The sequence below is a fragment of the Odocoileus virginianus genome, chromosome 13 (genome assembly GCF_023699985.2).
Source record: "Odocoileus virginianus isolate 20LAN1187 ecotype Illinois chromosome 13, Ovbor_1.2, whole genome shotgun sequence".
NCBI classification, from domain to species: Eukaryota; Metazoa; Chordata; class Mammalia; order Artiodactyla; family Cervidae; genus Odocoileus; species Odocoileus virginianus.
In genome coordinates, this window is record NC_069686.1 from 48,873,899 (window position 1) to 48,900,685 (window position 26,787).

Here is a 26,787-nt window from a genome sequence, read left to right on the forward strand (position 1 = left end):
TTGTGTTCATTGTTTGCTCGTTCTCTACAGGAGGGGGTTTAACCCTTGTGATGGTATCCTCTCCTTTATGCGCCTCACAGCACACACACATGGACACACGCACACGCGGCATTTCAGTGCTGTTTGCTTGCTGCGCTAGGCTTCCTCCCACACTTCTTACCCTCTTTGTACAGTCTCTGCATGGACCTGTAATTCAGGAACTGACAGGGAGTGTGGAAGGAGTGGAAAGTCAGTCAATGGATGGAGGCAGGAGGGGAGCAGAGAGTCTGGAAACGGGCTGGTGGCAGCCACAGCCTGGTGGCCTAAGCCTGCAGAGGCACTCCTTGACTTTGAAGTTTATTTTTTTATTTTTTTTGACTTTGAAGTTTAAACACATATGCTCATGAACATCCTCATATCAAAATCATGTTATACAAGTTGCAGAACCCTTGGGAATCATCTCATGAGAGATAGAATATAGGATGCGAGGTAGCCTGGATTTAAGTGTTAGGATTACTAATGTAATGATTTACTGTAAGTAATTTATTGTAAAACAGTTGTGGTGTTTTGACAGACTCTTACTTCTCTCAAGTTCACTTTTTTAATCTATAAAATGGATTGTATTGGTTTCTTTGAGCTGCCATAAAAAAGACCACAGACTGGGTGTGTTAAACAGCAGCCATTTATTTTCTCACTGTTCTGGAAGCTGAAAGTCCAAGATCAATGTGTCTGTAGGGTTGGTTTCTTCTTCTGAGATCTCTCTCTTTAGTTTGCAGATGCCATCTTTCCCTCTGCCTAAACATAATTTTTTCTGTGTGCATGTCTGTGTCCAAATTTCCTCTTCCTATAGGGACACCAGCCATATTAGGTTTGGAACCATTCTAAAGACCTCATTTTAACTTAATTACCACTTTAAAGACCTTACAACTAAATATAATTACCTTGAGTGGACTTCAGCATATAAAATTTGGAGTCACACAGTCCAGCCTATAACATAAAGTATATTTTATAACCTAAGAGTTGAAGATCCAATGAGTTTTTATATGCAGAATGCTTTTCAGAATATACTTTTCTGCATAAATGAAGAACCTGACATTTGGCAATAGGAATGTTTAAATCCTTATTTTTAGAACTCACAAGCTGCATGGTTCTAGTGGCCATGTAAATGTTCAGTTTCATGGATTTGTTGCAGGGCGATGATGTTTAAATATCTATATTAACACACTTCTATATATTATGACTTTTTTTTTTTTTTAGTATTTTGTGCACCTCCTTTTTTCCATCTTTCAGCAGTCAAACCTGTCCCCTGATGTGGGCTACAGAAGGTTCACAGGGTTGGATTGGGACGTGTATAGACACAGATGGGGTCTCCCTGCATTTTGCAACCGTAGATGGAGAGAGCAAGTGAGTACACAAAAGATCTAGGCAGACAGCACCTTAACAACCCCACAGATATTTCTGTCCCCAGTGTAACATGGAGACAGCAGCAGAGAGAGTTAAGACCTTCAGGGTGAAGTGTATAAACATGAGGGATGTCGCTGCAGAAAGCTTGTGGTCTGACTACCAGGAACCAGACAGAATGAAAGGTCTCTCAGAATCACTATGTGGACAGTGGACTTCTAGGATTATATCACAGCAGGAGACAGCCTGCACTGCCACAATAGGATAATTTGAGGAGGCATTATCTACAGGAGGAGTGATCCCAAAGGTGTGGGCACAGTGTAGGGTGTAGGAACCCAGGGCTTGTAGTTGCAGAACTGTTATCACTGCTGGGCCAACCGGATGAAGAGAGGGCAGGATTCTAGAAGCTAGAAGGAAAACGGCGCACAGGGAGAAGGCTGCTTCCTTGTGGACGCCAGAGGGAAGGGAATCATGTCTGTGGGCTCCATTTGGTTTAGGCTCCAAGGCAGAATAGAATGGAGATGGGTCAAGAATGAATCTGGAGGGGACACATGGAAGATTTTGGGGAGTCTGGCTCCAATTTCTTGGCACTACATGAGTCTCTAGAACTTTACCATAATCCTGGGGAAAGGGAGGAGAGTGTGCACAAAGTGGTTAATGCTGTTTCCACCACCATAGCAAGATAGACTCAAAATAGTAAGTAAGCTGAATTATAGAAAAAGACATATGTTATACTTGTAAAACATAAGTTTTGGAATCCACCTCATATAATCCATAAGTCCAGTGTTATATCTACCATATATTAATACATGTGTATCTCCCCTCACCCACATACCACACACACACACACACACACACACACACACACACACACACGGAATCCATGAGTTTCATCTGCATCAAATGACAATGCAAATGATATTTGCACTTGGTTATAAAATAGAGGAAAAAGTGCTGGCAAAGAGAAGGGAAGACTGAAATGAGTGAAAAATCAGTAGGAGTGCATTAAGTCAGAAATGTCAAGCAAGGAAGGAGGAAATGGAATTTGAAATGGCAGGAGCCACTGGTATTATGAACAAGAGACTTCTTGATTGACATCAGGCCTTTCCAGGCAGCCAGGATGAAGCCAGGAGAGGGAGCAGCACTTAGCTGCCCAGGGAGAAGGAGGGTCTGTGTCCCTGGGAGACACAGAGAGAAGCCTCATTTTCCAACTTCTTGTTTTCCCGTCTAGTCTACTTGCAGGCAGTCTACTTGCAGGCAGATTCTTTGCAGTCATCTCCTCTTTTACTAGTTTGAGTGGAGCTCAGTTCCATGAATATCTGTTAGAAATTCTGCAATTGTTTTATGTAGCTGATTTAAATTTTTGAACTTTAACCCCCATTCTTCATGACACAGAAAATGAAATCTGAAAATTGAGTCAAATTTATTCAGTTACTTCCGGTTGGAAACTGTCCTAATCAGGATTGTTGTACCTTCTTTTCCCTCTTTTCACCTGTATTGAGACTCTGAGGACATTAAGCATTAATCACTGGTGGCATGAGTAAAGAGGGAGCATCCATTGTTAGTCAGTATTCTCTTTCACACTGAACTTACATCCTTGAAGTTTATAACAGGTATTATCTGCTCCTAATGTTGTCCTTTTAACCTCGGTGACTTATTGAGGTGTCACATCCTCTTCTAATCTTCTGTTGGACAGTAACACTCTTTGTTGCTGAGTTCCCTCATCCCAGCCATGAGAGTCTTCCCTTCTCTTCCCTTCAACTTCACATGCAGACTTTCTACTCTTGAAATGTATAAAAGCTCTAACTTACGGTCTGTGTTGCATGCAGCCTGCTAATATGAAAATAATATTATTCCAGGAAAGGAATGATCACATGAGAGAGAAAGAGACTGATTCTTTCCAACTAAGGGTATTTTTCAAGAAACATGATATTTGATTCAAAGTGACTGAGGCTCAAATCCTATCAATTTTGGCTACTTATTGATTGTATGGTAATGGGCAGTTTAGTTAAAATTACTGAATGTGGTTCCATAATTGCAAAATAAGGGAAGAATGTCTGTGTCATAGGGTTTTGAGAGGAAAAAAGGATCTGGAACACCATAAGTGCTTGGTAAATATTGCCTCTATTCTACCTCATTTCATTAATGGTCTAGGTTTGTGGGCAACGCGAGAGGAAAGGACTGACCATGAATTAAAATGTGGAAAATGTTTTTCTGTTACTCTCTATCCTCCTTTGTGCATCCTTCCTTCTTGTCTTGGGAAATTTCCTCAGCCCAGTAGGTAAGGGAAACAATTTGGGAAGGGTTGCAGAGGAAAATTTAATTGCAGCTCTTCCAAAAGCAGATTAGGTACAATGGATATTGTCTTTGGTTAATTTTGGTTCCTTGTAAGGTTGAACTGTATTATGTATAAAAGTTTTATATATCATAAAGGAAACATTATGAGTCAATGAGAAAGAGAAGGATTATTATATGTATCTTATTTGGGGAATTGTTTAGCTAATTGAAGAAAAATTCAACTTGGATTCTCATTTAACAGCATAAACCAAAACATCAGAAGTAAAATGTTAACTGAACAATATCAAACTTAATAGATCTATAGTAGAAATAAAAGGTGATTTTTTTCCCAATTTCTAGATAAGGGAATTCATAAAAGAAAGGAGTGATAGTTTTGACTATGTTGTTTTGTTACATCTGACTCTTTGTGACCCCATGGACTGTAGCCCACCAAGCTCCTCTGTCCAGGGCATTTCTCAGGCAAGAAAACTGGAGTGGGGTTGTCCAAGTTTTGACTATAGAAAAATGTAAAATTTCTCAAAATCAAGAGTGTTATGAATAAGTTTAAAGGTAGAGAAACTGACAAGTTATTTAACAATGTATATCAGTTCAGTTGCTCAGTCGTGTCTGACTCTTTGTGACCCCATGGACTGCCACACATCAGGCTTCCCTGTCCATCACCAACTCCTGGAGCTTGCTCAAACTCATGTCCATTGAGTCAGTGATGCCATCCAACCATCTCATCCTCTATGTATATGACAAATTATTAATAACCTTAATTACATAAATTGGTATCTATGACAAACCTAGACAGCGTATTAAAAAGCAGAGACATTGCTTTACTGATAAAGGTCTGTATAGTCAAAGCTACGGTTTTTTTAGCAGTCATATGTGGATGTGAGAGTTAGACCATAAAGAAAGCTGAGTGCTGAAGAATTGATGCTTTTGAAGTGTGGTGTTGGAGAAGACTGTTGAGAGTCCCTTGGACAGCAAGGAGATCAAACCAGTCAATACTAAAGGAATCAATCCGGTATATTCGTTAGAAGGACTGATGCTGAAGTGAAGCTCCAATTCTTTTGGATACCTGATATGAAGAGCCGACTCATTAGAAAAGATGCTGGGAAAGATCAAAGGCAGGAGAAGAAGGGAGCCGAGAGAGGATGAGATGGTTGGATGGCATCACTGACTCTATGGACATGAATTTGAGCAAACTCCAAGAGATGGTGATGGACAGGGAAGCCTGGCGTGCTGCAGTCTGTGGGGTCGCAGTTGGACACGACTGAGTGACTGAACTGATACAGGTCATGTATGTTTCATGTATAATTCCACTATATATATTCTTTTCCAGCTTAATTTTCCTTATAGGTGGAAAATGCTTTTTCTTAGTCATTTCAAGTGTAAATAGTGTAAAACAAATTTATATCTTTCTGAGATTTTAACTATTTAAAGAAGATAAAAACAAGGAAGGAATACAAATTAATAGTAGTTGCCTTTGATTTGTGAGATTATACTGGTCCATTTTTTCTCAGTTTTTCAGGGCTTTTCAAACATTTGCAGTCAGAATCAATTATCTTATACTCAGAAAAAAAGTTTATGTTCTCAGTACATAACTGGGAATGTATTGTCTACATTAGGTTAAATGTTTGTTAGAAAGATTGACAAATCCAATGAAAAGAGGCAATTGTCCTGAGGTTAGATTATTATTAAAATGTGTAATGAGAAAATATTTGTTGGTGTCATGTATATAAACAAGAATATCTATATCAATATTGTAGAATGAAAACAGTCAACTTAGCTCTTGAAAATATAGATAAGGGATTGAGAAACTAGATTTATAACTTAAATTTAAGAGAGTTAAGTTTATAGCATAATCAGAATACAGTTTGTCTTAGTATATATGATGTCTAGGAAATTAAATATCTCTGCAAATTGATTGAGTTTTCTTTGTAGACTTAAATGACAAAGCAAAGAATAAATTTTTTTTTAGGTGCTATCAATAAAACCTGCTTGACCTGATTTTTTTTTTTTTTGAAAAAAATTTTTGCGGAAGAAAGTTTAATCTTTTTTGACTTCCTTGTAGCTTTAGAAAATAGCTTTGCCATAATGCATATAGTCAAAATAGTGATTTTATATTTATATTTCTTTTCAGGTTATAACACCCTTACTTGTTAACACTGTGATGATTTGATTATGATCAGTTTGTGGGGTTATTAACCATTCTTGGTTTCTTCTCACCTCATTAACTAGCAAGCTAGGCACTGAGTGTTGATAACAAGCAGTTTCTCATGGACTGTTGCTCGGTATTACCAAATCTTTTTAGTTTTATGAAGCCATTTCCATTAGAGAGTGAGTAGGTTTTCTATGTTGTTTTTCTGTTTTGCACATGTCAGGATTACATTAAAATAAAGATATGTTTATCACCTAGTTCCCAATTATTTTTTTCCTAAGAAGCAGCAGCAGTTATTCAGTGTTTCAAATACCATCAGGTTAAAAAATTGTTTCTTAAATCAGTCTTCTAAATAAGTGGAGCTAGTTTAGATAAAATGGCACTACTCAACTTACCTGGGGTCTTGTTAACAAGGGTGTGAGAAAAAGCAAGTTGAAATTTTAAAAATAGTAGTGGTAACTTGGCTGTTATTATTGAGAAGTAATGGCATCGATTTTAATTCACAAGTTGGGAAGGTTCTGATTAAGGAAGCAGACCAAACTCATCCTATTTGAGAATGTACTTGTTCTCAGGTACCTGATAAAATTTTTTTTTTTTGAAGGATAATTGCTTTACCTAATTTTGTTGGTTTTGAGTTTTGCGTGGTTCTGTATATTCTTTCCCCATGGTCAGGTACTCACGCCTGCTCTCAGCTGGTGTTCTGCAGGCTCTTCTGTGTCTGAAAGTGTATTCCTGATGTATCCACTGAGAGAGATGCACGCCACATCCACCTACTCCTCTGCCATCTTGTTCTCCCTGATAAATGTGTGTGGTTTGAGTGATCTGGAGTCCATTAGCATTGCTGAGAAGCCTGGAAGGAAGCTGCGTGGAGAAGAAAGTATTCCGTCCTACATGTTTATATAAGTTAAATAACTATTCAGGCAAAAATGATGAGGAAGTTCATCATTTAGAACATTATTTTTTCAGCATTGTAGTTTTCACTGCTTCTTTAAAAATTAAAAAAAAATGTAATGATGTTTATTTACGGTGAATTATCAAATCAGTTCCTTTGTCCAACTTTCTAGTCAATTGTCTTTTTCTTTTTTGTTTGTAGAAACTTTTAATATAATATAGATATTTTTTAAAAAGTGCTTATTTCACTGTTTACTCTTTGTTACTCTCTGTAACTTAATTGCAGATCTCTCACATTGGTTTTATATCTTCCCTCCTCTGTACCTGGCTCAGACAATCAAGATCTGCCCGTAAAGGGGCAGACCTGGGTTCCATCCCTGGATTGAGACGATTCCCCTGGAGAAGGGCATGGCAACCCACTCCAGGATTCTTGCTGGAGAATTGACAGAGGAGCCTGGTGGGCTACAATCCATAGGATTGCAAAGAGTCAGATAGGACTGAAGCGACTTAGCGTCTGCCCGCGTGCGCACACACACACACACACTCCCTAGACAGAATGCAGTCCATTTTAGAAAGTGAGAGCAGTCCTGAAATATGAGGTGGTTAGTTTTTATGGGCTGGGTAATTTCATAGGCTAATAAGTGAAAGGATTATTGCAACTATTTGGGGGAAGGGGTGGGTTTCCAGGAATTGGGTCACTGCTCACTTTTGGCCTCTTGTGGTTGGCCTCAGAGATGTCGTGGCACTGGTTGATGTGTCATTTAGCTTGCTGATGTATTAACAGTGAGTACATGAGGCTCAAGGTCTAGTAGAAGTTGACAAATCCACTATCTTGAACCTAGTTTGCTGTAACTAGTTTATGTTGTGTCCTCAACAGCTGTGTCATTCATTTAAAGATTGTGCCCTGTCCCCTTATCTCATGTGTATATATGTGCTCAGTCACTTCAGTTGTCTCAAATTCTTTGTGACCCCGTGGACTGTAACCCTCCAGGCTCCTCTGTTCATGGGATTTTCCCAGCAAGACTACTGGAGTGACTTGTCATTCCTTCTTCCAGGGAATCTTCCCAACTCAGGGATCCAACCCATGTCTCTTGGATCTCCTGCATTGCAGGTGGATTCTTTACCTGCTGAGCCATATGTCTTATATGTAATTCTATATATTTTAATTTTTACATTGGGATTTCATACTTAATCCATAAATTGCTGAAGGTATTTTAAGAAGTAGTATATGACACTGTATGATCTCAGAGTCATAACTAATTCATGTTAGATAGAACATGGCATGACATATAGTTTGTATTCCATAAAAGCTGACCTATTAAGTAAATTAAAAATTTTTCAGAATCATTCAAACTCTGACAAAAATGAAGCTAAGCTATGTATTTTGACTTTTTAAGTCAGGTTTATTATATACTTTAAAATTCACTGTTTATGAACTCGATGGGTTTATACAGACATGTAACCACTTAAGATTTAGAAGATTACATTCCCCCCAAATTCCTTTGTGCCTTCTTCCACCTCTGGGCTTCCTTGGTCGTTCAGGTGGTTAAGAATCTGCCTGCAATGCCGGGGACCTGGGTTTGATCCTTGGGTTGGGAAGATCCCCTGGAGAAGGAAATGGCCACCTACTCCAGTATTCTTGCCTGGAGAATTCCATGGAAAGAGGAGCCTGGCAGGCTACTGTCCATGGGTTGCGAAGACTCAGACACCACTGAGCAACCCACACTTTCACTTTCCGCCTCCAGGAAACCAGTGAACTCTCTGTCACTAGAATTTTGCTCTTCTAGAATATTGTATGAATAGAAGCATATATTGATAATATATAGCCTTTTGTATCTGCCTTCTTTAACTTACTGCATTTGTGATTCCTTCATGTTGTTGTATATAATAGCAGTTTATTCCTTTTTATTGGTGAGTAGTATTCCACTGAATGGCTATAATATAGTTTGTCATCCATTCACCAGCTGATGGACATTTAGGTTATTTCCTTTTAGCTTGTTTTTAGCAATTATGAATAAAGTTGGTGTAAACATTTTTGTACAGGTTTTGTGAGGATGTAAGCTTTTATTTCTCTTGGGCACATACCTCGGAATGAAATTGCTGACTGTTCTAGTAATTGTATGTTGCTGGTGGGGATTAATGGTGGTGAAGGAAGAGGACAGGATAGGTTCTCTGCTATCCTGGTGCAGAAGAGAGAGTCTCCTGGCCCTTCCCAGCAGGAACAGCACGCCTCTAACGGCATTAACACAGGATTCTGGACTGGCCCTCCTCCAGGGTAGAGAATTTTTCTTCTGCGTTCACCCGTCAGCAGTGGGTCTTCACCTCTGCTCCTCTCATGGCAGCTTCAGGCTTTTGCTCTTTGTGAGAGAATGGTCTGAGCCAGGTGCCTGAATTTCATGCTCTGCCCACAGAAGCAGCTGTTTCCCTCTTGCTGGCCTCAACTTCCACGGGGGACTCTGTCAGGGTATCCACCATGCCCCCGTTTTTGTCATGAGCACTTTTGCTGAAGTCCCTGGAAAAGACCCTGGAGTTAGTACCAACTCCACTTGTGTCCAGGGCAGCCAGGGAGTCTATCCTGTCATATTACCCACAGCCCTTTGTGCCGTGCTAAGTTGCTTCAGCCGTGTCCGACTCCTTGCTACCCTTGGACTGTAGCCCACCAGACTCCTCTGTTCATGGGATCCTCCAGGCAAGAATACTGGAGCAGGTTGTCATTTAACCCTCCAGGGTATCTTCCCAACTCAGGAATTGAACCCATTACTGATTCCTTAAAGGGTCAGTTGATTTTTTCTTGCAATTTCATGGCAGCCTATGCATTTTCTCCCATGTTCTGTTACCTCTGAGCTAGTCCACTGGTGCTTGATTTAATTCAATTTCTATCAAATATAAAATTTAATTAAGAGCAATTTCACACAGTTTAATTTCTTGTATGATAATTACTGTGGATTTCCTATTAGGGCATCCATGGAAGGGAAGTTTGATGGCGAAGAAGAGCAAAGTCTGAATCCAAGGAAATGTGCTTCTCAAACTACTCTCCCACACACCCGTAGAACAGTGGGGTTTTGCTGCCAAATTTCACTAAGTTGGTATGTTCCCCAGTACTCAGAAAGTAGTTAAGTTTCTGTGCAGAATTTTCTGAATTCTAAGTTTTTACCTCATAATTTGTTATTATGGTAAAACCTTGGCAACTGCTGCTGACTGTTTGCTCAGTGGTTCATGCAGCTGGGTAAACAATGAGCATGAAAATGGCAAATTGGGCAGCCAATCAAGCTTTTTCATCACTTCATAAAGTAATTGGGTTCATCTTACACGGTTTTAACTTGATAAAATGTTTTCTTGAAAATTTTTGTGTGTTTTGGGAATGTGGAGACCTGTATCATTTTAGAGATTAAAAAATTTTGCATTGCCTGCAGAAACTCAGAGTAGTCTTGTGGAGAAATATTGCAAAGTAAAGAGGAAGATGTAGTTATAAAAAATTAGGGTCAGCAAAAGATCTTTGATTTCAATCTCATGTTATTTCTGTTTCTGTGCAAATTTTTACCATACATTTTTACTGCAGATTATTTCAAGTCATTTAAAAAGCCAAGATTTCAGCCAAATTTATTTAAAGACCTACAGGGAAGACATGTTAATCTTAAAAAAGAAAAAAAACAAACCTTATACCTAATCAAGTGGGCTGGAAAGTGAAAGTCGTTCATTGGTGTCTGACTCTTTGCGACCCCATTGACTATACAGTCCATGGAATTCTCCAGACCAGAATACTGGAGTGGTTAGCCTTTCCCTTCTCCAGGGGATCTTCCCAACATAGGAATGAAACTCAGTTCTCCCACACCCCAGGCAGATTCTTTTCCAGCTGAGCCACAAGTGAAGCCCAAGAATACTAGAGTGGGTAGCCTATACCTTCAACAGTGAATCTTCCTGACCCAGGAATCAAACTGGGGTCTCCTGCATTGCACATGGAGTCTTTACCAACTGAGCTATCAGGGAAGCCCTGGACCCTGAGGTGTCAAGAAATTTTAATTCATGCTGACTTTTATCTTGGAGAAGGGTTTGGGAAGACTTCTGGACTGGTTTGAAAATAGCTGAAACATATCCAGGACAATTTTCAACTTTTGTAAAATCCAGTGAGTAAAATACATAATTCTACAAGACATGGGGTAGTCTGTATGTGTTAGAGTTAAAGGTATTCTTGGACATAAGATCCCCCTTCAAATCTGGAGTTGACTTATGTCTTGCTTTTATGTTTAAACATAGATGATGTAAGTACAACTTGGTTGGTACACATATATATTTTGTAGTAACATTTTCTGCTAGAAAATGTGTTTCTAGTTTATAAAATGGAACTAAATATATCAATATTTTGTGGCATTCTGTAAAGAGTGCTATGATTTCCAAGCAATTCCTCATGTGTGTTTGAGTTGACTTCAGGGAGTATTCACACGATTTACTTTAGATGATAGGGCATAATCATCTTGAATTTGGCCCTGAAAAGCGGTCATGCTTAATTTCCTCATCTGTAAAACAGGAGTGATAATGGTGTCTAGTTCATAGAATTATTATGAAGATTAAATGAGGCATAACTTGTAAACTGATTGTTTCAGTGCCTGGCCATAGAAAGCCTTCGCTTAGAATTTAGCCATTATTAATACAGAAGCATAGAAGTGGTCATGGGCTTGTTTTGCAAGCCATGTAAAAAAGCTATGCGTCATTGTATAGATACTTCCATTGAAGTTGGAGAAAACAACAATGATAATATTAATTCTCTGGCTTTTTAACTTACAGCATCTATTGTGAGGACCAACTGAAATAATGCTCATCGTTATGTGTTGCAGCTTTAAAATACCTTACACATATATTATTTGGGGGTTGCAAAGTTAACAGCCATTCACACCAAGAAAGAAACTGTCATTGTTTTTTTGTATACTTGTCATTTTAAGAGAAACTGTCAAGTTTTATTTTATATATATATATTTATTTTACTATTTTATTATCCTGGGTTTCTTTCTTTCTTTTTTTAATAATAGCTTTTCAAACCTTGAGTAAGATTAGTAAGATCTCTTTTTTCATAATATTTTTCCAATCTGGCAAGCATTTGTATCAATGCAGGATTTTAGGTCAGTTAAGGATGTATAGCAAACTTAGTCATTATGTAGCCTCCCACACCCCAGAATTCTGAAATAATGCTTTGCGTAGGCAGGCCTCCCTACCCAGGATGTGAGTCTGACTCTGCAGAGGGTTTTCTGTCATCATCTTTCTCTGTGGAACCAGAAGAGGGAGCACCCGTCTCTCTCTATCTAAACAATCATAATAGCTTTTGAACATATGGTGGGCCTTTCGTGATTAATTTTTTTATAACGATGAAGTTTGAATAAAGATGCAAAATTCAAAGTATGAATGTCCATTAATTATCTTAATTCTGGCAAGTTTAGACAAATTCAAAGTGGAAATGTTCTTTTAAAAACTACACGTTGTCATGGAGTGAATCTGGGTGCTATTGAATAACTTTACCACACATAATTTAGAATATATTAGTTGCTAGAAGTAGAGGGGAAGAGGAAGCTGACAGTGACTGAAATTATTTAATAAACATTTATTGAGTACTTGCTATGTGTCAGATCATAAGCTAAATTACGTAGCTACTTAGATGAATCAGACTCAGTCTGAAGAGCCCAGATAGGGAGGAGAAGTTTGGGAAAAGTCACTTGAAGAAAATATTGCCTAATTTCTAAAGAGGTGTAAATAGAATTTTGTGGAATGAATGAAAGAAAGACAATGGTATGTATTTTAATAATACAAAATTTAACATTTTAGCGTGATACTTTAGAAACATGGTACTTACACATGCACTACTTATTTAATTAGAATTAGGAGAGGTTTAAATTTATACGGATAGTAAACTGCAAGCTGGGTCTCTGAGTGCAAATCCTAGACCTTTACCCTTTCCTTATGCTTACTATATAAGGTATTTACAATCTGTCTTTTAAAAGTAAGGAATCTCTTCGCAAATGCATTCTTAGAAAATGAACATATTGCTTTGGTATTAGACAGTGATCTCTTCAGAAGTTATCTTCCCAGTGATACTGTATCTGGCGTAACATTCCATGTATATCTGTGTTCGAAATTTTAAAAAACTGGTTAGATTAGGCAGTTTACCTAATGTACAGACCTAAATTCTGGGCCAGAAGAAAGTCACCTAAATAGTTTACTTTGAATTCATTAAATTTTGTGGGTAAAGCAACCTTTTGGATATTAAAGAAATAAAATAAATGGATATTATGAAACTTTTTGAAGACAGTTGATAGGCAACCAGATCTTTCAGCAAACAGAATTACTCTTATGAAGGATGGATAGGAACTTAAGATGGACCAAATGCAAAGGAAACATGAGATTTTGAGAAATTTGATGTGGGACTAGAAAGTCTATGGTTGACCCAACTATATGTTAGATACAAGTTATTTCAGTTTTGCTCAAGACAGGATGTAGACCAATATTTTTTTGGCATAAAACAACCATTTTGTCATTTCTTTCAGTTCTGTTGACTGCCGAGGCTCAACTAAGAGGTTCTTACTCAAGGTTTCCTTTTATTTTCTTAACACCTTCACCTGTTTATCCCACCCCCCCACCTTTAGCCACCTCTAGTAACTGCCAATCTGTTCTGTTTCTATGAATTTGGTCTTTTTAGATTCTGCATAATAAGATTTAACAGTATTTGTCTTCTACTGTCTGACTTATTTCACTAGTATAATGCCATCAAGGTCTATTGATCTTGTTGATAAGTGACAGGAGTCCCTTTTTATGACTAAATTATATATATATATATATATGTCACATCTTTATCTATCCATCTGTCAATGAACACTTATGCTATGTCTATGTCTGAGCTATTGTAAATAATGCTACAGTGAACATGGGTACACAGATATCTCTTTGAACAATGGTTTTCATTTCCCTTCAATATATGCTTAGAAGTGGATTTGCTGGATCATATGGTAATTCTATTTTTAATTTTTGAGTAATCTCCATAGTGTCTTCCGCAGAGGCTACACTCATTTACATTTCCAGACTCTACTAATTCTTAATTGTACTTCAGACAGTTAGATTTTCTAAACTGGTATGGATTATAACATGTATGTGTATAATCACATAAGCGAATGTTCAGTAATTCCTGGGTCTCTGGCTTATGGCCTTCTCATATGCTTCTGCCCCTCTCCAAGGGGTAATGTGATTCTTGCTTTCTTTTTCTGTCCTGTCCTCTAGCTGCAGTGTGTTTTCACTCAGGCCTTAACATGGCAGTTTTCATGCTCTTCCTCCTGCAGATTAAGGCTTTTGTTTTGTAGGGAAATAGAGGTGAAGGGTTGAGCCAGGGTTTTGGCAGCAGCACACGGCAACCCACTCCAGCATTCTTGCCTGGAGAATCCTGCAGACAGGAGCCTGGCGGGCTACAGGCCATGGGGTCACAAAGAGCTGGACACGACTAAGCGACTTAGCACGCATGCATGCACTGTTTCCCTGCATAGCTGGCACCCTAAGGAAAACATTCTCAGGATTCTTCCTAATCATCCCTGCGATTGCCTGGTGGGGGTTCATGGAGTCAAATCCTGCAAGAGGGTGTGAAGGCCCCTGTAGCTGAGATCCTTAGGTACTTGGCACTCTCATGCTAGCTCACCCTTATCCTCTAGCAATTTGTTTAAAAAATTAGCTGCATCCGTCTTTCCAGCTAAGGTGCTGTCCAGTGTTGTCCGCCCCAGGTAAACAAGTACTTGGTTCTGTTTCTCCCCCAAAGCATCCATATCTCCCCAGACTTCAGGTTACTTGGTGGCCCTGCAACCTCAGTTCTTTAATGGGTGAGGAAAAGTTTGTACGCTTTGACCTTGCTACAAAGTTGAAACAACACTCTTCCCCTCTCTTTGCATCTCTGAGCTGAAAACCCTTATCTTGATTTTAATCATTATCTGTGCCATTGTCTTGTCTTTATTCCCCTTTACCGTGTATCTTAGAATTTACTGTGCATAAGAATCAACTGAGAAACACATTAATAATGCATATTTCTGTGTTGTATCTCTAGAAATTTTAGTTCAGTAGTCTGAGGTAGACAAAAAGAGCTTGAATGTTGAGAATGCTCCGCAGGGGGTCCCCATTGCTAACAAAGACTTCAAAGGGCACTATCCTCTCAAAGGTACACTTTCCCTGATTGTGTCCAGGTTGATGCCTTATATATTTTAGCCTCTCAATAAATATGCAAAATATGCCTTGAATTTAAATTAGTTGGATAGTAACAGAAATGAGAAGAAACTTCTCTTGAATACTCTATCTGTTCCTCATGTTTATGAAACCTAGCCACAATTCAAGTTCCAATTGAAGCTCTAAATATTCCCACCATCTTCTTGGAGTACAAAACATTGGAGGAGTTTGGGGGCAGTGAGTCAAGAAAACTCTTCTCACATCCCAGTTTTGTTAGTACTTAGTTGTGTGATTTATCTAAGATGCTTAAACTTGTCTGCAATTCACTTTTCAATTTGGTTAACAAGATATAGGAATGAAGTTGACTTTGATCATAAACATAAAGATCATAGCAATCATAAAAATCACTTGGAGAGGTGTTTATTTTTACTCATAATGTGTGAATGTATGCATATTATATATACACACATGCTGTATACATATGTGCTTGTATATAAATGCATGTATGTGTTAGTCATTCAGTCGTGTCCAACTCTTTGTGACCCTCATAGACTGTAGCCCGCCAGGCTCCTCTGTCCATGGAATTCTCTAGGCAAGAGTATTGGAGTGGGTAGCCATTACCTTCTCCAGGGGATTTTTCAGACCCAGGGATCGAACCCAGGTCTTCTGCATTGCAGACGGATTCTTTATCATCTGAGCCACCAGGTATTTTTACTCATAATGTGTAAATGTATTTGTATATACACATTATACATATATGCCTGTATTTATATGCATACATATATGCACATGCAATAGCTACACACACACACACACACACACACACACACACACATATATAAATTGTAGATCCCAGTCTTGCTATCCCTGGAGTTGCTGAATCATTCATCTGAGGTGTTTTTTGTTTACCCTCTCTAGATGATTCTAATGATCAGTCATGATTGGAAACCACTGAATTAGAGGCTTTCTAATTTGTCAGGTCCAAGCATCCATCTCCTTCTATTGAATTCCCTCTGATGGTCATACACCTAAAAGTATAATATATTACATTTCAGTTTTTATTTGGATTATGAAATAAAAATCCCTGAAACATTGAAATATCCTTGATGATGGAAACTACGTGTTATCCTTTTCTCCTGAATAGAGTTCCTAGTGCAGTTTATAGAATCCTGCAAGCAAATTAGTAAATTTTGTTGACTGATAGATTGAAAGTAGCCGGAAGTCAGAAAGTCAGAGAGGAAAGGGAAGTTAGAGATGGGTGGGAAGAAGCAGAGCTGTCTTGGTCTTAGCTTATGTGAACAGAACATCTTGGCAGAGGGGTTTTGAATAGATTGAATAGGTGACAGAGGAACACTGGCAGAGAGGAAGATGCCAGGAGTCAGGATAACTAAGCCGTTGATGACATCTTAGTTGGGAGTTTCCGAAATGTGGAGGAGGAAATGACACATGTGAGTGTGCGAGGGAAGAGCCTTGGAGAGGAAAGGAGAACTAATGAGGGGAGGCAGCTACATGTCTAAGGGCTAAAGACAGTTGTCAGAGAGAGAGAAGGTCTACAGTTTGGGAAGGAACAAATATGTGTAGCACAAAGACATCAGAAAGCTTTAATTCCTGAAGATTAAAAGAAGTTGAGTTTTACTGAGAGGGCAGCTGCCCTGGAGGTCATCAGCCATCTTTGTGAGAGATCAACTTCTGTTGTGTAAATTCAGTGAGATTTGAGAGTCAGTGGCATAGCCCCAGCTATCCTATTCTCACTGATTAAAAAAAAAAAAGCCTTAATAGAGTTTATATGGGATGCTATTCAATTAATTCTGATCCTTGTGTCAATTTGAGTTAATAGTAAAATATAACCCCAGATGTATAAATGGATTTACCTGTTGAATGAATTTGTATAATTCTTTGGTTGTCAGTTGTAAAGAACACTTGCTCAAATGAAAAAGTCAAGTTTTAAAATCTGACAACAATTAGGTATGGAAAGTAAATTCTGTTCTCATCAGGATAGTAAATGTTTACTGTCAAGAAGGAAGGTGGGATTTTGATTTACTTCATTGATCCTGTTAGTGGAATAACTTCCAGGAAGGAAGTATATCTTATTAGATATTTAAAAATAATATTTGTACCTAATCCTGAGGGCTCACTGCAAGGACTGGAGTGAGCAAAGATTAATGATTTTATATGGTCTTATCCAGCAATTATCATGGTGCCCATGTTTCCTTGAAAAGGAGAATCAGTGTTCAGTTGTTATGTCGAAGGAGTGATCCCCTTTTTAAAAGATATATTATGTCATACTTGCAGCCTGAAGATGACTGATCCTCTGAAGAGAAGGTAGTCATCAAAGAAAACACAGCCACAGACTTGGAGAGGCAGAGGACTGCTGTATTTATTACAAAGCCAAGTGTAACAGAATACTTAAGGTAAGGCAAACCTTAACAACTAGCCACTGACAATGGTGGTGGCCTTAAATAGGTGCAGGAGCAAAGCTGTGAAGTCCATGTCCCAGCACAGAAAATATGGAACTCAGAGAAAGGTACTTTTCTGGGCCAGGCTGTTCCCTGAGCCTCCTGGTTCCAGGTTTATCATAAGTTCTTTGTGAGACAGACAGGTTGTCAGAACCTCGTATGTATCCTTTCTAGTTCATTGTATTTTAACATGTATCTAGGCAACGTTACCAAGTATGGAATTATTTGATCTCAGTAAATATTTTTGTCATCTTCATGAAGTTCTGAATAGGACCACCCCTTGGTACCATTAGATGTAGATACTGAAACTAGGAATAACTTACCTTACTCATGGTCAAGGATGCAGCGCTAAGTCAGTTCTGTAGAGTGGACCTTGGCGTGTTATTTGGCGGCCTAACAAGCATCAACCATTCTTAGTTTTCCTGTGACTTTTGGGTGAATTTCATCTATTTGTGGGCAATCTGAGTATGTCAGTCGTGTGTCCTCCCCTGGAGTGGATAGCCAGTCCCTTCTCCAGGGGATCTTCCTGAGCCAGGGATTGAACCCATGACTCCTGTATTGCAGGTGGATTCTTTACCATCTGAGCCAAAAGGGAAGCTCCATGAATATGTCAGTCATGTGTCCTGCCCTGTCCTAACTGAAAGCCAGACTAGATGATTGCTTTTACTTAGAACCTTTGGCTGACTGCATCGAGAAAGAGGTTATTTGAAGCGCATTCATTCCAGCATTTGGACTTTGGACCCAAGAGTCAGTCGCATCACTAAGCTGTCTTGGTTTGTGATTTTCCCTGTTCTGTTTTGAAGGCTAGTTTCCTTTCCTTCCTCCTTCTATCCCTACTCCTTCCTTCCTTCTTTTCTTTTCAAATAAAATAGCAGCATATTTAAGTGTACAAAGTGGTTTGATGTACATATGCATTGTGAAATGATTCCTGCAGTTCAGTAAATTAGCACATCCATCACCTCACATAGTTACTTTTTTTTTTTTTGGTGAGTGTGCATAGCAAATATCTCAGAAAATTTCTAATATACTACACAGTATTATTAGCTGTAATCACCTACAGTCATCATGCTATATAATAGATCCTGAGAACTTATTCATCTTATAACTTAAAGTTTGTACCCTTTTATCAACCTCAAAGCCTTTTCCAGTTTCCAGTTTCAACACCTAGTATCCCTTCAGTAAATTATATTTTTATAAAAATGAATCTTTGATATTTGAACTCTCTGAAAATATAGTGCAAATTCTTTTAGTAAACACAGTGAGCAAAACCAGATAACTAGTTCCAGAATTCTCAGGAGGAGAATAATTTATCTTAGGCAATATTTCATATTATAAAATGTCAACAGGTTAAAAAAAAAGGAGGTAAATATTAGAGACAGTTTTTGTTACTTGTGGGTCCTCTGGGTCTTCCCTGCTGGTAATGTTGGTTCATTCAGGGCTGGCTCATGTTTGGCCATCCTTCTATTGTCAGCATATGGGATCAAGTATTGCAAATATTATCTGGGCAGATTCAATGAGCATTAGTTTACCTTTAGTCACCTGGGTCACATGAACGAAGACAGAGCCAAGGTAGATAGAAGAGGAGGGGCAGTCAGGCCCCACAGGCACACAGGTTGCGGAGCTCATGCAACAGCAACTACAGACTCAAGATATGAGAGTGGGGATTAAAAAGGGCAGGCACCCAGGTGCACAGGCTATTAAAAAAATGTACTCAGGAGTCTGAGGCGGAGCATCTGAGCACCATGTATTGACTCTAAGGCAAAGACACAGATGCTAGAATGTCATTTCCTCCATTTGAATCTGTATTAGTGTTGTGACCCAGGAAGGTTATGTAACCTCTCATCTCTCTCTGCCTCTGTGTCTTGATGCATAAAGTAGGGACAGCTGTAACTCCTACCTTAAAAGTGTTTACTGAGGGTTAAATGAGTTAATATAGATAACAGTGCTTAGTGTTTAGTAAGTATGAACCATGAAAAGCCATGGTAAGTATGATCAGGGTGCGTCTGTGAACCTCTCTTAGGGCCCCGAGTGCAAGCAGAAGGAACAGAGAGCACTTATAATTAGCAGTCAGGGGGTGAGGCTCTGGGAATGCTTGCCTCTCCACTGAAGTCTGAATTTGGAGACAAATAAACGTGGCACAGCATTTCCCGAAGGAAAACTTGCTGAACCCACTTGAAAGAGACCTAGATATAATTCCCATTCTTCACCACCCATATTTTGTATTAAAAACAATTCTGCTCCACTATAGAGGCAAGCAAATCCTTAACCTTTCTTCCCTTATCCATAAAATAGGCCAATCCTCTGTGCAAAATGAAATTACTTGTTTGAGAGTGTTTTATACATTTACAGAAAGTTTATATTATTTAGGATCCTTTCAGTTGCGAGTGATGGAAACTCAACTCAAACTAGCTAAGAAGGTAAGTGGAGTTAATTATCTGATGAAAGTGGACAGAATATTGGATATTTCACGGACTGAAGGACAAGCTATCAGAACCTGATCCTTGGAGACTGGGACTAGTATTCCAGGTACCTGGATTTTTTTTTTCCTCTTCACTAATGCTACTGTGTAGCACAACTCCAAAGGTCACTGTTCACTTAGGGAGTGGCTCTCCATCAGGAGTGAGGGGTGCCCTTTGGAAATGTGACATGCTCTCTTCTCTCCTTGATTTTGCTTCTCTTGGAACCTTATTCTCCTCTGCACCACGTCGGTTTCCTGCTGAAGGCTGGGAACTATGGCCACCTGCTACTCTAGCTTGTATCCTTCCAACACGGTAACAGAAAGAAAACAAAATCTTTCCTTTCAGTTTAAGTGGAAAGTTTCCCAAGAAGGACTCTTGATTGGCCTGGTCTTGGTCACGTGCCTATTCCTGAGCCACTGAGGCCGTGAGGATGGAGTCTTGTGATTGTAGGAGCCGGGGTCATGTGCTCGTCTCCTAAGTGTGCATGAAGCGGGGTGGGGTGTGTGGAGGGAATAATGGTGATTGAAGGTCCAAAGAAGGGAAATATGAAAGGCCAGCTAGAGTTACCACTGTCTACCATGAACAAAAGCATGATCATTTCCTGATGTTTGAGGTTATTCCCCACCCTTCCATCCTGCAGTAATATGAAGAGTGTGTTGAAAAGAAGTAGTAGTTATATGCCTAAGGGACACATATTAAGCCTAGATTTTCATATTGGGAAAACAGACTTCTTGATGAATTAAGAAATTTCACCACAGCTGTACTATAATTCTTCACCATGACCCTTTTGGAGCACTTTAATGCCTCTGTGAATGAGAAATTATTTTCCATACTCTCTTCATGTAAACATACTTCTTAACAGTCCTGAAAAGAGCTGGTAACTATCTCTGGCACTATAAGGGCACTAGGTGGATGTATGGATTCAGCAGGCATTCATTCACTAAATAAGTCTCTTGAGTGTGCTCACAAACACCAAGAAGTCAGTGTGGCTTCGGGACGACAGCATGTGTTTATCAGATGTTCTTGCCCAGATGTATAAACAAATAGAGCTGGGACTATGGAAATGATATGTGGATATGTTTCTGGAAATTTAAACAGGAAGTATTTATCAGTGAGCAAAAGAGTTGCACTGGGAATTGATGACCCTTTGAGGGTCGCTACAAAGATTAGATGTGTATGGATGAATAATAACGTATATAAAAACCAAAGGTGAGGTGAACTGACAGTCAACTCAAGTTTAATATAACAGCAGACTGCCTCTTTTCCCTCAAATTTCTTTACTCATCCTTTCTAGGTTTCTATTTTAAAGACCATTCTTCATAGTTTATATGCAACCTTATTTATTGATAGAGTTTTAGTCTTTCGTTTTCTTTACATCCGGAATTTTTGTTGCTAATATGATCCCTGCCATATACAATATAAGGAAGCCGATTCACAGAGAGGTTAAGTAACTTGACCAAGCTTGCAAAGATCCTTAGTGGTAGAGCCAGAATATGGACCAAGACAGGCTGGCTCCAGAGCACATGCTGTTCACTGTTCCACTTTGCTGTTTTCACTAAATTCAAAGTAAATGTTTAAATCTGGTGCATTGTCAAATTCTCCTCTTGTAGGAGAGTTTTTGTGTCATCATATAGGATCATTGTATTCAGCCATTTGTTAAACACAGCAACAAGATTATAATTTTTTGAACATAGATGTGCTCTGAATACAGGGATAATATGAGGCTAGAACTGTCTCCTCTACTTACTGGCTGTGTGAATACTGGTACGCACAGATTCTTCACTTTCAACAAAGGGAACATACTAGCTGCTTGACATACCTCAAAAATAATGGGAGAAAAGAGACAGGAAGTGTAAATTGAGGAAGCACTAAGAAAATCAGCGCCACGAAAATGAAGCAAATCTAAACCACCACCAGCTTCTCATGATCTTTTGTCATTTCATTTCCCTGGTTTTGTCCTGTCTAATTTAGATCATAAACTCTCCAGTCAGAAATCATCACCTCTTTGTACAGAGTACTAAGGCTGGTGTCACTATTTAATAAAAACCCAAGAAGCAGCAGCGAAGTTTTTAAATTAAGTCCACAGACCTAAGGTGAAAGTTATATTGAGTTCCAACTTTAGTTCATTATGGCAAAGTTAAGATAAGGACATGGACTTATTTCCTTAATTTTCCTATAACTAGTATATTGTAGCAATTAAGAGAAAGTGGTCCAGAGTCAGATTTCCTGGGTAACAGTTTCTGGATTGGCATCTTAACAATTATATACTGTTTTGAACTCGCTATATTTTATAGGTACCAAGAAATACAGTATTATACATTTTCACATCTCAGAAATTGAGATGACTCATACAAAGAACAGTGTTTTATGGCCACCATTGGCCTCGTGGCAGCTGAGACGCGGCTGGCATTGTCAGAGCACAGAACCATACTTGGTCATTGCTGTTCATGTTGTCATCACTTTACCGGAGTTTATGGGCACTGATGTTACTGCACATGCTAAGTTAACTTGCATTTAAGTTGTTTTCAGAAAGATCACATACAATGCACTTGGCTTTAAGACAAAAAGTTACTGTATACACAGAAACAGAACAAGGGGCTTAAATTTGATATTTGTGAAGCAAATATTCATCATTAGAAGAATGATCATCTTGACAGATTTTCTTGCAAAGGAAAATCAAGTGCTTAATGATATCCCAAAGAGGAAGATACCCACATGTAGCTGAAACTGTGTTTATTTTGTTGCTGAAGTATACCAAAAGGATTACTTATCACATACCAAGTCATGCAACTGAACCACACACAGTAGCAATTCCAAATCCCTTGGTATATTGAGGAAAAAATTGCAAAGCAGTTTTTGGTGGTATGATACAAGAGTGCTTTCAACAAGTGTAAAATACAAATTTGAAGCAACAGAAAACATTATGTCATAGTTTACTTGGCAGTATTTTCCCTCTTTTTTATTTGTATATTTAAAGAAGCATAATGTGCTGATGGCCTCCTTGAGATGATAAAATACAGAATCTATCTCATAGGCTGTGTGAGGACTCGGTGAAATAACATAAGTAAAGGGTTATTGCTGTGATTGATGAACGGTAAGTGTATAATACACATTGGCCATTTTATTAACATCATCAAATGACAAAGGTCTCTCATTTTCATACCTGTTCTGTTGTAGGTTAATAGGGATTGGAAACAATTCAAGTGGGATACATTCCATTTGAAAATAAAATGTGGTTTTGTGATCTCCAGGAGAGCTGGAGGGGAAGTTTAATAGGCGATGTTAGGAATCCTGCCAAGTGCTTCACAAGTCAAGGGATGAGTGAAGTGGAAGACGTCGCAGCATGTCCAACGTGGGATAGCTTTTTTTTTCTTGTCTTTGACTGGAGGTTGCTCCGGTACTACCTTAAGAAATTGCTACCTAGCATCCTGATAGACACAGCTTCAGCTATGTTTCCAGAGCCAAGAAAATTGAAGACATTTCTATGTACCACCTTGGTTTTTTAATTCAAAAATTGTAGTGTTAATTTCAGTGTTCCATTTCACACAAAAATTATTCATAGCTTTAGAATTTTTGAGTTTAGCAGCACTTTGGAGCTGCAAGCACATTATAAAGACTTTATTGAAATATTCCCAGGTAAACAAATGTGGGCCTCAGCTCAGTGAATTTACACAATGTTCAAGTACACAACTGAATTCAACCTCTGAATTTTAATTTTCATCTAACTCAAATTCTTGCATTCTTTAAAACATAAAGGAAGACTTTATAAAGTCATGAGTGACGCTAATTGGGCTGTGGGTTTTTTTCAGGATCCATTTCCTGGTTAGAAATCAACATTTTGAGAGACTTTTTTCCAAATGTCTCTTAGATTGTGTTCAGGAGTCTTTATTAAAAGTTAATGCTTATTTTTTTAAACAGATTAACTTCTGAAGTCTGAAATATCTATTTTAATATATTTGACTTTTATTAACTAAATATAGAAAAATGGATTGAGTACATATACACCAACCTTCTCTCACTCACATTTTTAAGTTACTTATTGTGAAAAACAAGCAAAGATTATGTGTACTTGCTCTTTACAACTTTTATTATTTCAAAAGTGTAAAGATGATAACACATGATATTTGAGGTCTTAGGGGTGAGAATCTCTCATATGGCCAGAGGAATTATTGAAATTAAGTTCAAAAATAATTCTGGGTTTATTCATATGGGCAAATTATTTTGTCTTCTTTTTGCATCATAATTTTGACTGCTACACTCCAGTTTCTTTTTTGGCTCTGAAAACCATTGGGAAATGTTTTGGTTGTTGAGTGCCATAATAACTGTGTCATGAGATAACTGCTCTAGCAGTCAAGTAGTCAAGTTCCCAATCACGATACAGTGCCTCTGGACAAGTGGACTTTATGTGTGTGATTGCAGGTTAACCTGGTATGTTCACTTATTAATATTTTTAACAAAATTATCTTTTAAAAAAGTGAGAGGGCGGGGAGGGAAATGCTGCTCTGAGACTTCTTTGCTGGCTTAAATTTACTTCTCCACATCCAAGTAATGAGTGCTTTTTTTTTAAGTGACATCATACATAAGATGAATTTTCCACTTTTCACATTCAGCTTGTTTTCCCCAAGGGGTCAGGTAGCTGAAAGAGGGAGGGACATGACTGCTGAGTATGGTTTAGATCTTTGAATGTATCAGCTCGATCAAGGCAAAAGATTTTTTTTTTTCATTTTCTAATTTTTCAGTATTTTGTTTAAGGAAAAAAAAAAAAAGGCCCAAAACTCTAATCAATGACGGTAGAACTTTCTTCAAAATGTCTCACTATTAAATATGTGATATGAAATACTTTGGTGTTAGATAAATTGCAGAATGGAAGAGAATTTTAAGAAAACAATTCAAGTGTTTTACTGTCTCTTTGTGTTTGATAGTCAACTCTATTTTAAGAAGTCCCTTTTAAGCTGTGGGAATGTAAAACAATTACCTTTCAAACCACTGAAGTGCAACCTGAATATAGTTAACACCTCATCTGGCTTCCAGGTGTAAATTAACCTTGTATACAGGCCATTAGGAATACTTAATGATATTTGTGAATCATCAGCATTCCAAAATTTGACTAAATGTAATAAAAGATAAGCAATGCAATAAAAATTCTTGAATGCAATTAGGAAACAAGGCATTATTTTTATGATTTTATTATAATATGCAACATAATTTCCCCTGATCCCCAAGTCAATGAATTTTTCTGCACTAATTCCTCTTTAGAAGACCACTCTAATAATATAAGGAATCAGTACCCACCCACCTACCATCACTTCAAATGCACACCCAGCAACAGGAAATCCAGGGGCTCCCAAATCTTCCCCCATCAGCCCACAGGTCTTCTGCTGGCAAGGAGACAGCAGTGGACACAGAAGAGCACACACATCAGGAAGGGAGAGAGAGTCTTAAAAGCTCTGTGGCGATTCCCACCAAGGTCATTTTCTAGTAGAATGCTTGAGCAATACGTGGATTTGACATTAGCTCTGTCTATTGACTTCTCTGGTAGCTCAGACAGTAAAGAATCTGCCTGCAATATAGGAGAGTTGGGTCCAATCCCTGGGTCAGGAAGACCTCCTGGAGAAGGGAATGGCTACCGATTCCATATTCTTGCCTGGAGAATCTCATGGACAGAGGAGCCTGGTGGGCTGCTGTCCGTGGGTTGCAAAAAGTTCGACCCAACTGAGTGACTAGCACTTCCAGTTTGCTTTTCTATTAACTGACAGCAGCAGCCTCCTCACTTGCCCGCTTCTTCCCCTTGCTCTCCTTCCTCTGTTCGGTCCTCACCTGTCTCTTTCTGACTTTGGTCTCCTTTTCTCTCTGGGGCCTCTACTGTCCCTCTTCACTGTCCTCCCTCCTGCACTCTCCCTTTGAGAGCACACATCATCCCAGTTCTCCTCCATCCCTGATCTCTTTTCACCTCCAACCCACTGCTCACTGCTGCCTGCAGGACACTTTCAGCTGTGGTTATTTAAATCCTGTGGATTCCATTTCTTGTCTTTTGAAGTCATCTTCCCCTCATTCCTCAAACCAGCTCTTGATCCTTGCTTCCTTATTTCAGTGAGTAGTCTTCCCAGTCTTTCAGATATCTATGCCTCAGTTCTTTCTATAATCTTTGCTGACTCCCTTTCCTTTTCTTCCTACATCCATCCGATCAAGCGTGAACCCTCCTGACTACTTTTATTACATCCTTAAATCTGTCTTTTCACTTCTCTTTCTAATATTAAGTGTAGACCCCTATCATAATTTATCTAAATTCATTTTTACTTCCTTTCTCTTGTCCTTACTGATCCATCCTGCACACCATGTCAAGATACCCATGATATCACAAGATTCCTAACATAGTACAATGAGTGTTTCATCTCATCAAAAACCTTAAATGACAACCTGGTGGTGTTATTGTTCAGTCTCTCAGTCATGTCTGACTCTTTGGGATCCCATGGACTGCAACACACCAAGCTTGTCGTTCATCTCCTGGAGTTTGCTCAAACTCATGTCCATTGAGTCGGTGATGCCATCCAACCATCTCATCCTCTGTTGTTCCCTTCTCCTCCCACCTTCAATCTTTCCCAGCATCAGGGTCTTTTCCAATGAGTCAGTTCTTCATATCAGGTGGTCAAAGTATTGGAGCTTCAGCTTCAGCATCAGTCCTTCCAATGAATATTCATGGTTGATTTCCCTTAGGATTGACTGGTTTGATCTCCTTGCAGTCCAGGGGACTCTTAAGAGTCTTCTCCAACATCATAGTTTAAACGCATCACTTCTTCAGTGCTCAGTCTTCTATGTGGTCCAACTCTCACATCCGTATATAACTACTGGAGAAACCATAGCTTTGACTGTATGGACATTTGTCGACAAAGTCATGTCTCTGCTTTTTAATATGCTATCTAGGTTTGTCATAGCTTTTCTTCTAAGTAGCAAGCATCTTAATTTCATGGCTGCAGTC

General features: G+C 38.7%; 1 long non-coding RNA gene across 1 annotated transcript in view; it reads left to right on the forward strand.

Annotated features, from left to right (window-relative positions):
• LOC139038070 (uncharacterized) overlaps positions 1-26,787 on the forward strand; it is a 124,884-nt gene that overhangs the window by 82,657 nt on the left and 15,440 nt on the right. Inside the window, exon 2 of the long non-coding RNA XR_011491000.1 lies at positions 17,189-17,307. This is a non-coding gene — a long non-coding RNA (uncharacterized lncRNA). The remainder of the gene's footprint in view (positions 1-17,188; positions 17,308-26,787) is intronic.